The sequence below is a fragment of the Anomaloglossus baeobatrachus genome, chromosome 3 (assembly GCF_048569485.1).
Source record: "Anomaloglossus baeobatrachus isolate aAnoBae1 chromosome 3, aAnoBae1.hap1, whole genome shotgun sequence".
Classification (NCBI taxonomy): domain Eukaryota; kingdom Metazoa; phylum Chordata; class Amphibia; order Anura; family Aromobatidae; genus Anomaloglossus; species Anomaloglossus baeobatrachus.
In genome coordinates, this window is record NC_134355.1 from 696719113 (window position 1) to 696732319 (window position 13207).

The 13207-nt window shown below is 48.1% G+C and overlaps 4 non-coding genes across 4 annotated transcripts; 2 read left to right on the forward strand and 2 right to left on the reverse strand.

The window, feature by feature from the left end:
* Positions 1-50: 50 nt before the first annotated feature.
* Positions 51-132, reverse strand: TRNAS-AGA (transfer RNA serine (anticodon AGA)). The gene has a single exon. It is a non-coding gene; the product is annotated as a tRNA-Ser (tRNA).
* Positions 133-1120: 988 nt separating this feature from the next.
* On the forward strand, positions 1121-1202 carry TRNAS-UGA (transfer RNA serine (anticodon UGA)). The gene has a single exon. It is a non-coding gene; the product is annotated as a tRNA-Ser (tRNA).
* A 5247-nt stretch (positions 1203-6449) lies between these two features.
* Positions 6450-6531, forward strand: TRNAS-CGA (transfer RNA serine (anticodon CGA)). The gene has a single exon. It is a non-coding gene; the product is annotated as a tRNA-Ser (tRNA).
* Positions 6532-7546: 1015 nt separating this feature from the next.
* Positions 7547-7628, reverse strand: TRNAS-UGA (transfer RNA serine (anticodon UGA)). The gene has a single exon. It is a non-coding gene; the product is annotated as a tRNA-Ser (tRNA).
* Positions 7629-13207: the final 5579 nt, after the last annotated feature.

The window sequence follows — 13207 nt, forward strand, 5'->3', positions numbered from 1 at the left end:
CACTAGAGCACAATACTCCGTACATAAAAGACCATCAAAAAGACTCTCCACGTAGTCGGCAGGATTTGAACCTGCGCGGGGAGACCCCAATGGATTTCTAGTCCATCGCCTTAACCACTCGGCCACGACTACAGCTGTGAGGGCTGATTGTGGAATCACTGACTCGAAGGACTTTGTGTTAGTTAATTATATACTGCTTAAATTATCTCTAAAATTAGGTAGCCAAATTACTGACGAGGGCAGATTAGCCACAATATTCCATTTCTATCTGATGTCTCCTTCCCGCTTGCTCTCCTGATGTGGAGCTGCTATTAGGGTGATTACTGTTCCTGACTTTTTACCCGGTAGCAAACACAGATTCTCCTCCTCTCATCTCCTTCTTGTCCTCCTCTCATCTCCTTCTTGTCCTCCTCTCTTTTCATTCTCTCTTCTCTTCTCCTCCTCTCATCTCCTTCTTGTCGTCCTCTCATCTCCTTCTTGTCCTCCTCTCATCTCCTTCTTGTCCTCCTCTCATCTCCTTCTTGTCCTCCTCTCATCTCCTTCTTGTCCTCCTCTCATCTCCTTCTTCTCCTCCTCTCATCTCCTTCTTCTCCTCCTCTCATCTCCTTCTTCTCCTCCTCTCATCTCCTTCTTGTCCTCCTCTCATCTCCTTCTTGTCCTCCTCTCTTTTCATTCTCTCTTCTCTTCTCCGTCTTCTCCTCCTCTCAGCTTCCCCTCCTCTCCTTCTCCTCTTGTCATCTCCTCCTTCTCCTCTTCTCATCTCCTCCTCTCAGCTTCCCCTCCTCTCCTTCTCCTCTTGTCATCTCCTCCTTCTCCTTCTCTCATCTCCTTCTCCTTTTCCTCATTGTCACATCCTCCACAAGTTTCATTTGTTGATTTTTTTCACATAGTCACACAATTATGTTTTTGTTTTCTTTGAATTTTTGTCTACCAAGTGTTTTTCATCTGTGACTTATTCATTACTTTACGCCTTTTTTAAAATGTCTGTCTCATTTGTCTCTTTATTTGGGCACTTTGTGAGGCTGAGCGTTGAGTCATTCACACTAATGTGTCCCCCGAGCCATGATGACCCCGCACTATGATGACCTCACAGCATTGTTACATAATGGAGTCGGTGGTTGTAGTCGTGGCCGAGCGGTTAAGGCGATGGGCTTGAAATCCATTGGGGTCTCCCCGCGCAGGTTCAAATCCTGCCGACTGCGACTTCTTTTTGATTTGATTCTTCTGCGGTCATGTTCCTCGGGTCACATTAGTTGGTGAATTCCATAACTGTGAATTATCTAGAATGGTTTTTTGATTATAAACACTGAAGATAATTGGGAAATCTACAGAATTTATCGCTATAATCGCTCTGATCAGGAGACTCCCGACAGCGGCGGCTTTTCTATATTTCGGGTGACGGCGCTCTATAGTAGACTGTCTTTGCTGGACGGGGCGGTCTTTTCAGGGACATTATATTTATTTATATATAAAATTTTGATCATGTTTTTATCTACTTTTTTCCGGCAGTTTGATGAAAAAGCCTCATTTTTGCAAATTGTTTTTTCCTTATGTTGTTCAGTGAAGGTCACAGTTTTATAGATTGGGTCATTCTGGACGCGGCAATACCAAATATGTGCTCTTTTTTTATTTGTTTTTGTTATATAGAAATATACAGGTTTATTGGTTTAATTTTTTTTACTTATTTGTGGTGTTTTTTAAAAAATATCTTTAGATTTTTTTTGTCTTTCTTTAAAACTTTTTCCCTCAGCCTCTATACGGGACATTAACTTTTATCAGTCTGATTAGATGGGAGTTTTGAGGCGTTAATAACAAACAAGGAGAACATTTCCCCCAGGTTGTGACCGCACAGAGGGGAAAAAGCGTCTACCATAGTAAGAAAGTACTGTAGGTAGGGAAAGAAAGGCGCAAAATAGGGTCTTACCTGGTTTATGGGTTTAGAAAAGTAAAGGAATGAATACACTCACCTGATCGGGTTGTGCCAGTCACAACCCCTGTGCAGACATATGTGAGTGCTAGAGTGGTTCAGCAGCGGCCCCGTTGAGGAAATCGGTGCTATAAAAATTCAGGATAGAAAACGGGTTTCATGCCACGCTATAAACCACGAGCTGGTGTTATTAAAAATAGATATTCTTTTATTGAGTCATTCCTACGCGTTTCAGAGGCATGTGCGCCTCCTTCTTCATGGAAAAAATATCATACAAATACAGAAAAACAAAGGTTTATATAGAAGTTTCCAGGAGAAGCCACGCTCCTGGGGATGACCTCATCACCCCATGACTCCTAGCCACGAGGAGTAGAGCTACGTCATGATAGAAAAAAACACAGACTGCATGATGTTACACATTATCTGAAATGGTTTTTCTTCAATCAAATTAGAATGAAAAGTATACCCTTAGGCCGGTTTCACACATCCTGCTTTTCGCCGGTTTGCCGGATCCGGCGCTCTCCCATACAGACAATACAGTACAGTGACAGCGCTGTAACTTCCGGGTCACATGCGCCGGTCACATGACAGCACGTGACCGGCGCTTGTTGCGCTGTCACTGTACTGTAGTCACTGTATGGGAGAGCGCCGGATCCGGCAAACCGGCGAAAAGCCGGATGTGTGAAACCGGCCTTAGTAGAATGAATTTTACCAGAGCGGAATTAGTGTCTTTTTTATATAAAAAAAGAAGAGACAAAAAAAGGGGGAAAAAGCAAAAAGAAGAGAGAAAAAACAGGAACGGGGGAATGGTCAGGCTTGAACCTGAGCAGTAAGTATCGGGGAAACAATGGGAGAGAGCTTCTCTAACCACTATTCTGTTCTCATAAGGGTACTGTGGAGCAGTGACTGCGGGAGATCTAAAGAATTTTATTATATATATGAACACTAAATATATTTATATTTCTTTATTTTATATTGTGTGCGTGGTTTATTAAACCTAGGGTGCTGGGACTCCTGCTTTTTTCGGGGAAAAAACAGTGTGAAAGGTGGAAAAAGTCGGGTATCTCCCTGAAAGGCAGTGTAAATAATGCCATGGAGCAAGAGAAAATAGATGATCAAGGCGCATGCGTGGGGAACAGGTTTCCCCATAGTGAAAGGGTGATATGAGTTCAGACCGTGGGAAAAATGTGTAGGACGCATGCGCAGTGCATAGAGAGTGAGCGATTTCCTATGATGAAAGGTAATTTAAGTTCAGACCGTGGGAATAAACAGTACAGCGCGTGCGCGAAGGCTACTTTCACACATCCGGTATTTGCTCTGCGGCACAATACGGCACTCTGCAGAAAAACCACAACCGGTTATTTTGCCGCCGGTTGCGGGTTTTTTTTGCATAGACTTACATTAGTGCCGTATTGTGCCGCATGGGCTTGCGGTCGGTCCGGTTTTTGCCGCATGCGGCAGATTTAGCCGATGCTGCGGCCGGATGAAACGTTGCCTGCAACGTTTTTTGCTCCGGCAAAAAAACCACATCAACCACATCCGGCCGCTGCGGCGCATTTTTTAATGCATGCCTATGGACGCCGGATGCGGAAAAAAACGCATCCGGCCGCCGCATGCGGTTTCTTCCACTGCGCATGCTCAGTAGCATGCCGCAACCGGAAAAAACTGGATCGGCCGCATGTAAAAACTTATGCAAAGGATGCGGTGTTTTCGCCGCATCCGTTGCATAGCTTGCACAGCCGGATTGAGCCGCACTGCTCAAACCGGAGGTGTGAAAGTAGCCTAAGTGAGAGAGTGATCAGGTGTGCCGCTGTATACAGGGGGAAGACGTGAAAAAGACCCTTTAACCATGTAGAGAAAATTCTGATTGGGACTTCATATTTTGAGGTTGAATGAACTAATACAGATTGCTCTATATTAAGCAGTCCGTGCGAAGGGGAGAATATAATGCAAAATGATTTCTATGGCTCGTTATTGAAGGGGGAGAAGGGGAGAAAAACTAACAGAAACTATTGTTTTATAGTATATTTTCTAAGGGGTTGTAAAAGATCTCAAGCATATGAGCCTGTGTATAAGATTAGTGTAAGGGAATGATCATATGTAAAGGAGACTATTGGAAACAGCAGAGATGGGATTTGTGTGTTTGTCTCAAATTGGACAGATGAAAGATAGAGATATAGAATTTCAAATTAAAAAAGCGGTGGAGCAAAAAATACATCCAATTACATAAAATACATAAAAGCAGGTTACATATATAGAGTTAATTGTTAAAGAATTAATAAATATTAATAAAAGTACTATTAATATTATTAAAGCATTAAAAAGTAAAAAATAAAAAAATATATACAAAAATTTGACTGAGGGACATAAAATTAAATGTATATGAATTTTACGGGTATATGAATTTTACCTTTTTTTTTAAAATATGGATTACTAATAAATTAGAAGGGAGAGAAAAAAGATTCTCTCAAAAAAATTGGAATATTACTAATGGTTAAATGACCTTTCAAAAAACTTGAACAGCATATAAATATTCATACACAAAAAGTAGCAGGCATTTGACGGTAAAACTGTAAGAGGAAATTCAATAAAAAAGATCCGTGATTTCATTTAGTCCAAACGGTTTTAAGGTGTTGAGTCTATGTATCCAATAAGTCTCTTTTCTACTAAGGCAGTGTTTCTCAACTCCAGTCCTCAAGACCCACCAACAGATCATGTTTTCAGGTTTTCCTCAATCAGGTTTTCAGGATTTCCTTAATGTTGCACAGGTGATGGAATTATTCCCTTTCTAATATTGAGGAAAACCTGAAAACATGATCTGTTGGTGGGTCTTGAGGACTGGAGTTGAGAAACAATGTACTAAGGGCTTCCATCCTATTGTTGGTATTCGGGGGGTTCTGTTCAATCGGTTGGTAAGCAATACATAGGTAGGACCAGCCAGCCCCTCCATAATAGACTAAATTCGCATCGCCACAACATAAGGACTGGCTTCATGTTGCATGGACTCTCAAAGCACTGCACAACCCAGCACAAGAGGGCGTTTGATTTCAAGATCACACCGATTGAACAGATCCAGCAGACTCAGCTCCTGAGCCCGCTACCTACATCTGGAATAGATATCTGCAGTCAGTCAGGTGATATCTGTACAGCACAGTCTGCACCCGCAGTGTATACAGCAGACTCGGCTCCTGAGCCCGCTACCTACATCTGGAATAGATACCTGCAGTCAGTCAGGTGATGTCTGTACAGCACAGTCTGCACCCGCAGTGTATACAGCAGACTCGGCTCCTGAGCCCACTACCTACATCTGGAATAGATACCTGCAGTCAGTCAGGTGTTGTCTGTACAGCACAGTCTGCACCCGCAGTGTATACAGCAGACTCGGCTCCTGAGCCCGCTACCTACATCTGGAATAGATATCTGCAGTCAGTCAGGTGATATCTGTACAGCACAGTGTGCACCCGCAGTGTATACAGCAGACTCGGCTCCTGAGCCCACTACCTACATCTGGAATAGATACCTGCAGTCAGTCAGGTGATGTCTGTACAGCACAGTCTGCACCTGCAGTGTATACAGCAGACTCGGCTCCTGAGCCCACTACCTACATCTGGAATAGATACCTGCAGTCAGTCATGTGTTGTCTGTACAGCACAGTCTGCACCCGCAGTGTATAGAGCAGACTCGGCTCCTGAGCCCACTACCTACATCTGGAATAGATACCTGCAGTCAGTCAGGTGTTGTCTGTACAGCACAGTCTGCACCCGCAGTGTATACAGCAGACTCAGCTCCTGAGCCTGCTACCTACATCTGGAATAGATACCTGCAGTCAGTCAGGTGGTGTCTGTACAGCACAGTCTGCACCCGCAATGTATACAGCAGACTCAGCTCCTGAGCCCGCTACCTACATCTGGAATAGATACCTGCAGTCAGTCAGGTGATGTCTGTATAGCACAGTCTGCACCCGCAGTGTATACAGCAGACTCAGCTCCTGAGCCTGCTACCTACATCTGGAATAGATACCTGCAGTACACATTGGCTGCCAATGGTTAGAAGATAGGAAAAAAAAACCAGGACAGAACACAATGCTATCCAAGAAAGTCAGTGATATTGTCAGGTGGTGACACCTCAGCAGTCACCAACAAGAATATTAACTCAGATTGTAGAGCATTTGCTTAGTAAGTGAGAGATAGTGGGATCGATGCCTGCCCTTCTTTCTTTTTTTTTGTTGGTTTTTTTTTTAATGTTGGGACTATTATCTCCTTAGTCCTGACCTGGTACCTCCCTATTACAGTAGGAGGTGACCCGGTACCTCCCTATTACAGTAGGAGGTGACCCGGTACCTCCCTATTACAATATGAGGTGACCCAATACCTCCCTATTACAGTATGAGGTGACGTTCCTCCTTTGGGCACATTGTGGAGTTGAGCGCTGAGTCGGTGATATTGATGTTCCCCTCCCCCCTCAGAATAGGGCACATTGTGTAGATAATGAGCCGGTGACTCCACAATCAGTCCTCACAGCTGTAGTCGTGGCCGAGTGGTTAAGGCGATGGACTCGAAATCCATTGGGGTCTCCCCGCGCAGGTTCAAATCCTGCTGACCACGTAGTGAGTCTTTTTGATGGGCTTTAATGTACGGAGTATTGTGCTCTATGATTGTTTTCCTGGATTCACATTCAGTGTTTAATTCCCATATAGTGGATTTTGTAGAATAATTTTGGTAATTTATAACTGAACCTTCTTCCTGTAGATCTGATCTGATCGCGGTCACGGATAATGCGCTGAAATAATATAAACTCACAGATATGAATCCTCCATCAGGGCAGAGCGGTATGAGAGGACGGAGACACCGAGAGACGTCCCGGGACCGGCAGAGTCCAGACCGATAATGGTTCTTATAATAGCGGCCATTCTTATTTTCTTACTATAGGAACCGCTTTTTTGCCGTTGGTCCCCTCTGTGCGGTCACAACCTGGGGGGAAATGTTCTCCTTGTTCTGGAAATCGTTATTAACGCCTCAAAACTCTCATCTAATCAGACTGATAAAAGTTAATGTCCCGTATAGGGGCTCAGGGGAAAAAGTTTTAAAGAAAGAAAAAAAATCTAAAGATATTTTTTTAAAAAAAACCCCAAATAAATAAAAATATATAATTCATTATACCAATAAACACGTATATTTCTATAAAACAAACAAAAAAGAGCACGTATTTGGTATTGCCGCGTCCAGACCGACCCGATCTATAAAACTGTCACCTTCACTGAACAACATAAGGAAAACAATTTGCAAAAATGAGGCTTTTTCATCAAACTGCCGGAAAAAAGTAGATTAAAACATGATCAAAATTTTATATATAAATAAATATAATGTCCCTGAAAAGACCGCCCCGTCCAGCAAAGACAGTCTACTATAGAGCGCCGTCACCCGAAATATAGAAAAGCCGCCGCTGTCGGGAGTCTCCTGATCAGAGCGATTAGAGCGATAAATTCTGTAGATTTCCCAATTATTTTTTAGAATTTATAATCAAAAACCATTCAAGATAATTCCCAGTTCTGGAATTCACCAACTAATGTGACCCGAGGAACATGACCGCAGAAGAAAACTCTGAAAATCAAAAAGACATTGTAGTCGGCAGGATTTGAACCTGCGCGGGGAGACCCCAATGGATTTCAAGTCCATCGCCTTAACCACTCGGCCACGACTACAACCACAGATTCCTCTTAGTAACAATGCTGTGAGGTCATCATAGTGCGGGGTCATCATGGCTCGGGGGACACATTAGTGTCAATGACTCAACGCTCAGCCTCACAAAGTGCCCAAATAAAGAGACAAATGAGACAGACATTTTAAAAAAGGCGTAAATTAAGTAATGAATAAGTCACAGATGAAAAACACTTGGTAGAAAAGCAAAGAAAACAAAAACATAATTGTGTGACTATGTGAAAAAATCAACAAATGAAACTTGTGGAGGATGTGACAATGAGGAAGAGGAGAAGGAGATGAAAGGAGGAGAAGGAGGAGATGAGAGGAGGAGAAGGAGATGAGAAGAGGAGAAGGAGGAGATGAGAAGAGGAGAAGGAGGAGATGAGAGGAGGAGAAGGAGGAGAAGAGAAGAGGAGAAGGAGGAGATTAGAAGAGGAGAAGGAGATGAGAAGAGGAGGAGGAGATGAGCAAAGGAAAAGGAGGAGATGAGAGGAGGAGAAGGAGGAGATAAAACGAGGAGAAAGAGATGAGAGCAGAAGAAGATGAGAGGAGAAGAAGATTAGAGGAGAAGAAGAAGGATATGAGAGGAGAAGAAGGAGAAGAGAGGAGAGGTGGAAAAGAGAGGAGGACAAGAAGGAGATGAGAGGAGGAGAAGGAGATGAGAGGAGAAGAAGAAGATGAGAGGAGGAGAAGAAGATGAGAGGAGGAGAAGAAGGAGATGAGAGGAGGAGAAGGAGATGAGAGGAGAAGAAGAAGATGAGAGGAGGAGAAGAAGGAGATGAGAGGAGGAGAAGAAGGAGATGAGAGGAGATGAAGGAGATGAGATGAGATGAGAGGAGGAGAAGAAGGAGAAGAGAGGAGAAGAAGGAGATGAGATGAGATAAAATGAGAGGAGGAGAATCTGTGTTTGCTGCCAGTTAAAAAGTCTGAAACTGTAATCACCCTAATAGAAGCCCCACATCAGGAGAGTGGGTGGGGAGGAGACATCAGATAGGAAAAGGGATATTCTGGCTAATGTGGCCTCGTCAGTAATGTGGCTGCTTATGTGATGCCCTGGGCAAGCCAGGGGTCACAGGTCATCACACCACCACACCCTACACCCCAGTTAGGAACACCCAAGCTACCAAAATCCTTGTTGCCTTCCTCCAGGAGCTGGAGTCCACACCAGGGGGTGGGCCAGGCGGTTGGCTCCGCCCACCGAGGAGTACACAGCCCTGGAGGCGGGAAGAACCAGGCAGATTAGCTCAGGGGGAGCTTGAGTGAGGAGCTAAGTGACAGTAGTAAAGCCTGAAGTTGGTCCGGCTGTGTGCTAGGACAGTGACAGCAAGGTCAGCAGACGGCGGTGATTGTCTGGAAGAGTGACTGCTCGGAGGTTGCTGGAAGGACCGCGGACGGGTAGTGGCCCGGCGGTCTGGAGCAGTATACGAAAAACAGTCAGCACCAGGGCAGGGGCCTCTCGGACCCCGGCAAGGCTAGGAGTCGCCGTAAATTTGCCAAATCCGTCAGTGAAGGGGACGTCTGTCTCCAAACAACCAAGTCCCGATTGAAGGCAACAGTCCAACCATTGAAGAGAGACACCGCCACCGCCAGGGCACCAGTTTCTCAGGGCCAGCGCCTGCGGGCAAAGTAGGGCTCCTCCTCCGGCCCATATTCAAGCCGGGGAGCGGGTTACCGGTGGGAACCCATCGCAACCATCACCAACATAGGTGCAGGACAGAGGGACTGTCACCGTCACCTACTGGGGAAAGCAAGTGCAGCCGTCCGTGGGAACCGTCTTTCCAGCCGTGTGTTTTACCGAGAACTGTGTCATCGTCTCAGGCTGAGTGAGTACCAGAGTGCCGCCAGGCACAGCGCTGCCCCCGCGTCCCTGCGCCCACCAAGCCCTGCATCTCCCACCTCATCACTGGGCCCCGGGATCACCAACCCCTACCCACGGAGGGGCAACACAACAACTGGCTGCTCCATACCATCCTTCCCGGGATCCCTATACAGAGCAGCGGTGGTGTCAACAAATCACCACAACCGTGGGTGGCGTCATGGACAATAACCAATCCCCACACCCAAAATCCCCTTTCACTCACGGGCAAGGAGCGCCGCTAGAGTCCCCGGGATCCGGCCCATCGCTCGAGCCACCGAGCAGCAGCAGGCCGGGGCAGCCGGACCCGAGCAGCAGTGGGAGAGCGCGGCGTCCCCTCCTCCGCCCGCGACACTTAATCTAGAGATAATTTTAGCATGATAAAATTAACTAACACAAGTCCTTCAAGTCGGTGACTCCACAATCAGCCCTCACAGCTGTAGTCGTGGCTGAGTGGTTAAGGTGATGGACTAGAAATCCATTGGGGTCTCCCCGCGCAGGTTCAAATCTGAGTCTGCTCTGTACATTGTGGGTGCAGACTGTACTGTACAGACAACACCTGACTGACTGCAGGTATCTATTCTTGATGTAGGTAGTGGGCTCAGGAGCTGAGTCTGATGTATATGTGGCGCCCTGGACTAGTCACAGATAACACACAAACACCCCCACCCCCTAGGACAGCAATATTAGTCAAACACAAAACCCTTGTTGCCACCCTCCAGTGTCTGATGTCCACACTGGGTGGGGCCAAGGCAGTTGGTCCCACCCACCGAGGAGTTCACAGGCCTGTAGGTGGGAAAAGTGACAGTTTAGTCCAGGAGGTGGAAGTGAGAGGAGTAAACACTTGGGTGTCTGGGTTTGCAGCCCAGGCACTGACAGCAAGGTTGGCAGACGGTGGTGGCCATCTGCAGGAGAGGTGGAGCAACGCGGAACCGTAGGACTGGGGTTGGGCGTTAGCCCACCGGTACCGACCGGGGAGAGAAGTGAAGCCAGCACACACAGGCAGGGCCATCGGACCCCGACCAGGCTTGGAGCCGCCGACAACAGTCAAATCTGAATGTGACTGGAACCCCCAGGGGGGTTTCCTAACAGCAAAAGTCCCGATTGAAGGCAACTGTCACACCGTGAGGGTATCCAGCCACCGCCAACGGCTAGAGACCCAAGGGCCAGTGCCTGCGGGCAAATGGGCTCCTCTGGCATCCATACACCGGGGAGCGGACTACCGTTGGGAATCTATCGTAGTCAAACAAGAACACTAAGGTGCAGGGAGAGACAGCCGCCATCACCTATCCAGGGAGAGATACAGCAGCCAGCTGCGGGACCTGTACATCCAGCTGTTCATTTTACCGGAGACTTTGTGCCTCATTTGCTGAGTGAGTACATCTGTGCCATCCGGCACTGCGCCGCGCTGTCCCAGCAACCCTGCACCTCACCGGCCCTGCAGCCCCATCACATCACCGGGCCCCAGGACCACCAACCCCTACCCACGGAGAGGGTAAACAACATCCCAGCTGCTCCCCACCCTCGGTCCCGGGATCCCCGTCACCAGCAGCGGTGGTACCCATCTTCACCACAACCCGTGGGTGGCGTCACGGACTAAATCCCCCAAACCAAATCACCTCCCCTTTCACTCATGGGTGAGGAGCGCCGCTCGAGTCCCCGGATCCGGCCAACCGCTCGAGCCACCGAGCAGCAGCCGCAGTAGCGCCGGACCCGAGCGTTAGCGAGCGCAGCGGCGTCCCCTCCTCCACCCGCGACATATACACTGCGGGTGCGAACTGTGCTGTACTGACATCACCTGACTGACTGCAGGTATTTTTCCAAACGTAGGTAGAGGTGTACCGCCCCAGCGCCAGCAGCCGGGCTGCTGCTCAGATCCGGATCCGCGGTGGCTCGAGGGGTCTCCGGACCCAGGAGGGGTTGCGCGGACATTCGAAATAAAAGGGGGTAATTACAGGGGATTTTGTGGTTAGAGTTCGTGACGCCACCCACGGTGTGTGGTAAGGTGGAATACCACCGCTGCTTTTGAGAGCGCCCGGTGGCGGTGGAATGGCAGCCAGATGTTTAACCCCTCCGTGGGTAGGGGGAAGTGCCCCGGGGCTTGGTGATGGGGAGAGGGGAGCACCGTTGGGGAGGAAAGGGTCACTGCATACGCACTCAGTCCAATAACGTGGACACCGACAACTTGTAAACCGGAATTCTTAGCTCCGCTGTAGAAGAGAGGGAGCACACTGGGATCCCGTGCCCGATGGTGTTGCTTGTTAGCCTGTGACCTTTTCCTTGGCACTTTCTTTACTGGTTGGCCCCTGTAGTGTAAAGCTAGTCGGGTCCCGCTCACCCGTATGGCTAACGCAGTGAGCTTGCTCTCAGGGTTCACGCTTGGGACTGTGTATTGGGAAAGTCCTATCCCCCTCGTTGCGCTAGTACCCCGATTTTGGAGCAGGTGGAGGACGAATCATGAAGTCTTCGCCCTCATTGGGTAAATTACCAGGACGCTTGAAGCTACTTCCCAGCCTAGGGTCCATGTACCTCGCCGTGCCCTGGCCCCTGCCCAGAGATGGCTCAAGGCCGCCGGCTGCCCTGCTCAGCAGTTCCGTGCCCCTTGACACGATCCCCTGCGACCGTGGTTCCAACTCCTACCAGGCGCAGACCACCGTCTGCCACCTAGTAACTGAGGAGCCCAGCTCCTGACCTCCTCCAACTAACTTGTGACCTCTCCTCTCGAGAGTCACCACTCAACTGACTACTCCTGACACTCCTGACCCTCCCTAACCAACCCCCCAAGTGGGCGGCCCTATTCCCTTCAGGCTACCCATTGGTGTGTCTGGTGGGTGTGGTGCAGAGTGTTTCTAGGATTTTTGATTGGCTTGTCCTTAGCAACACCAAAGGCCAGGGACCTGTAACCAAGAAGGAGATGGACACCATGCAGAAGGACAGATTGCACAATGTCCTGTGACGTCCTTATAGGTCAGGGCATCACAGAGGCTCATGTAATGACTCCAATATGTGATGTGACCTTCCTGACGCCTCACACACAAATCCTATAGGACGTGAGGCCTTCTGGATCCACAGGAGCTGTCACTACCACACATGGACCGAAGGGGGAAGAGGAAAGATCCAGACTCCTGTAAAGTAATAAACATTTTTCCTTTCTTTCTCTTTTCCTTTTTTTTCTCTTCTTTTCTTCTTTTATCCCTCTGTTCATCCTGCTCAGCTTCTGTTTATTGTCCTGTTACTAATTCTGCAGATGCACAGTTCTCCCATATGGTCTAGAGGTCAATTTGTATTAATAAAAATCTAAATGGCAGCTTCTATAAGTGTTTATGGCAAAACCAGTCAGTGAGTACAGGCAGTGGGAGCAGTAGACCTCTTTCAGGGTGGTGGTCGGTAGGTCAGGGCAGTGGGAGCAGTAGACCTCTTTCAGGGTGGTGGTCGGTAGGTTAGGGCAGTGGGAGTAGTAGACCTCTTCCAGGGTGGTGGTCGGTAGGTCAGGGCAGTGGGAGCAATAGACCTCTTTCAGGGTGGTGGTTGGTAGGTCAGGGCAGTGGGAGTGGTAGACCTCTTTCAGGGTGGTGGTCGGTAGGTCAGGGCAGTGGGAGCAATAGACCTCTTTCATGGTGGTGGTTGGTAGGTCAGGGCAGTGGGAGCAGTAGACCTCTTTCAGGGTGGTGGTCGGTAGGTCAGGGCAGTGGGAGCAATAGACCTGTTTCAGGGTGGTGGTTGGTA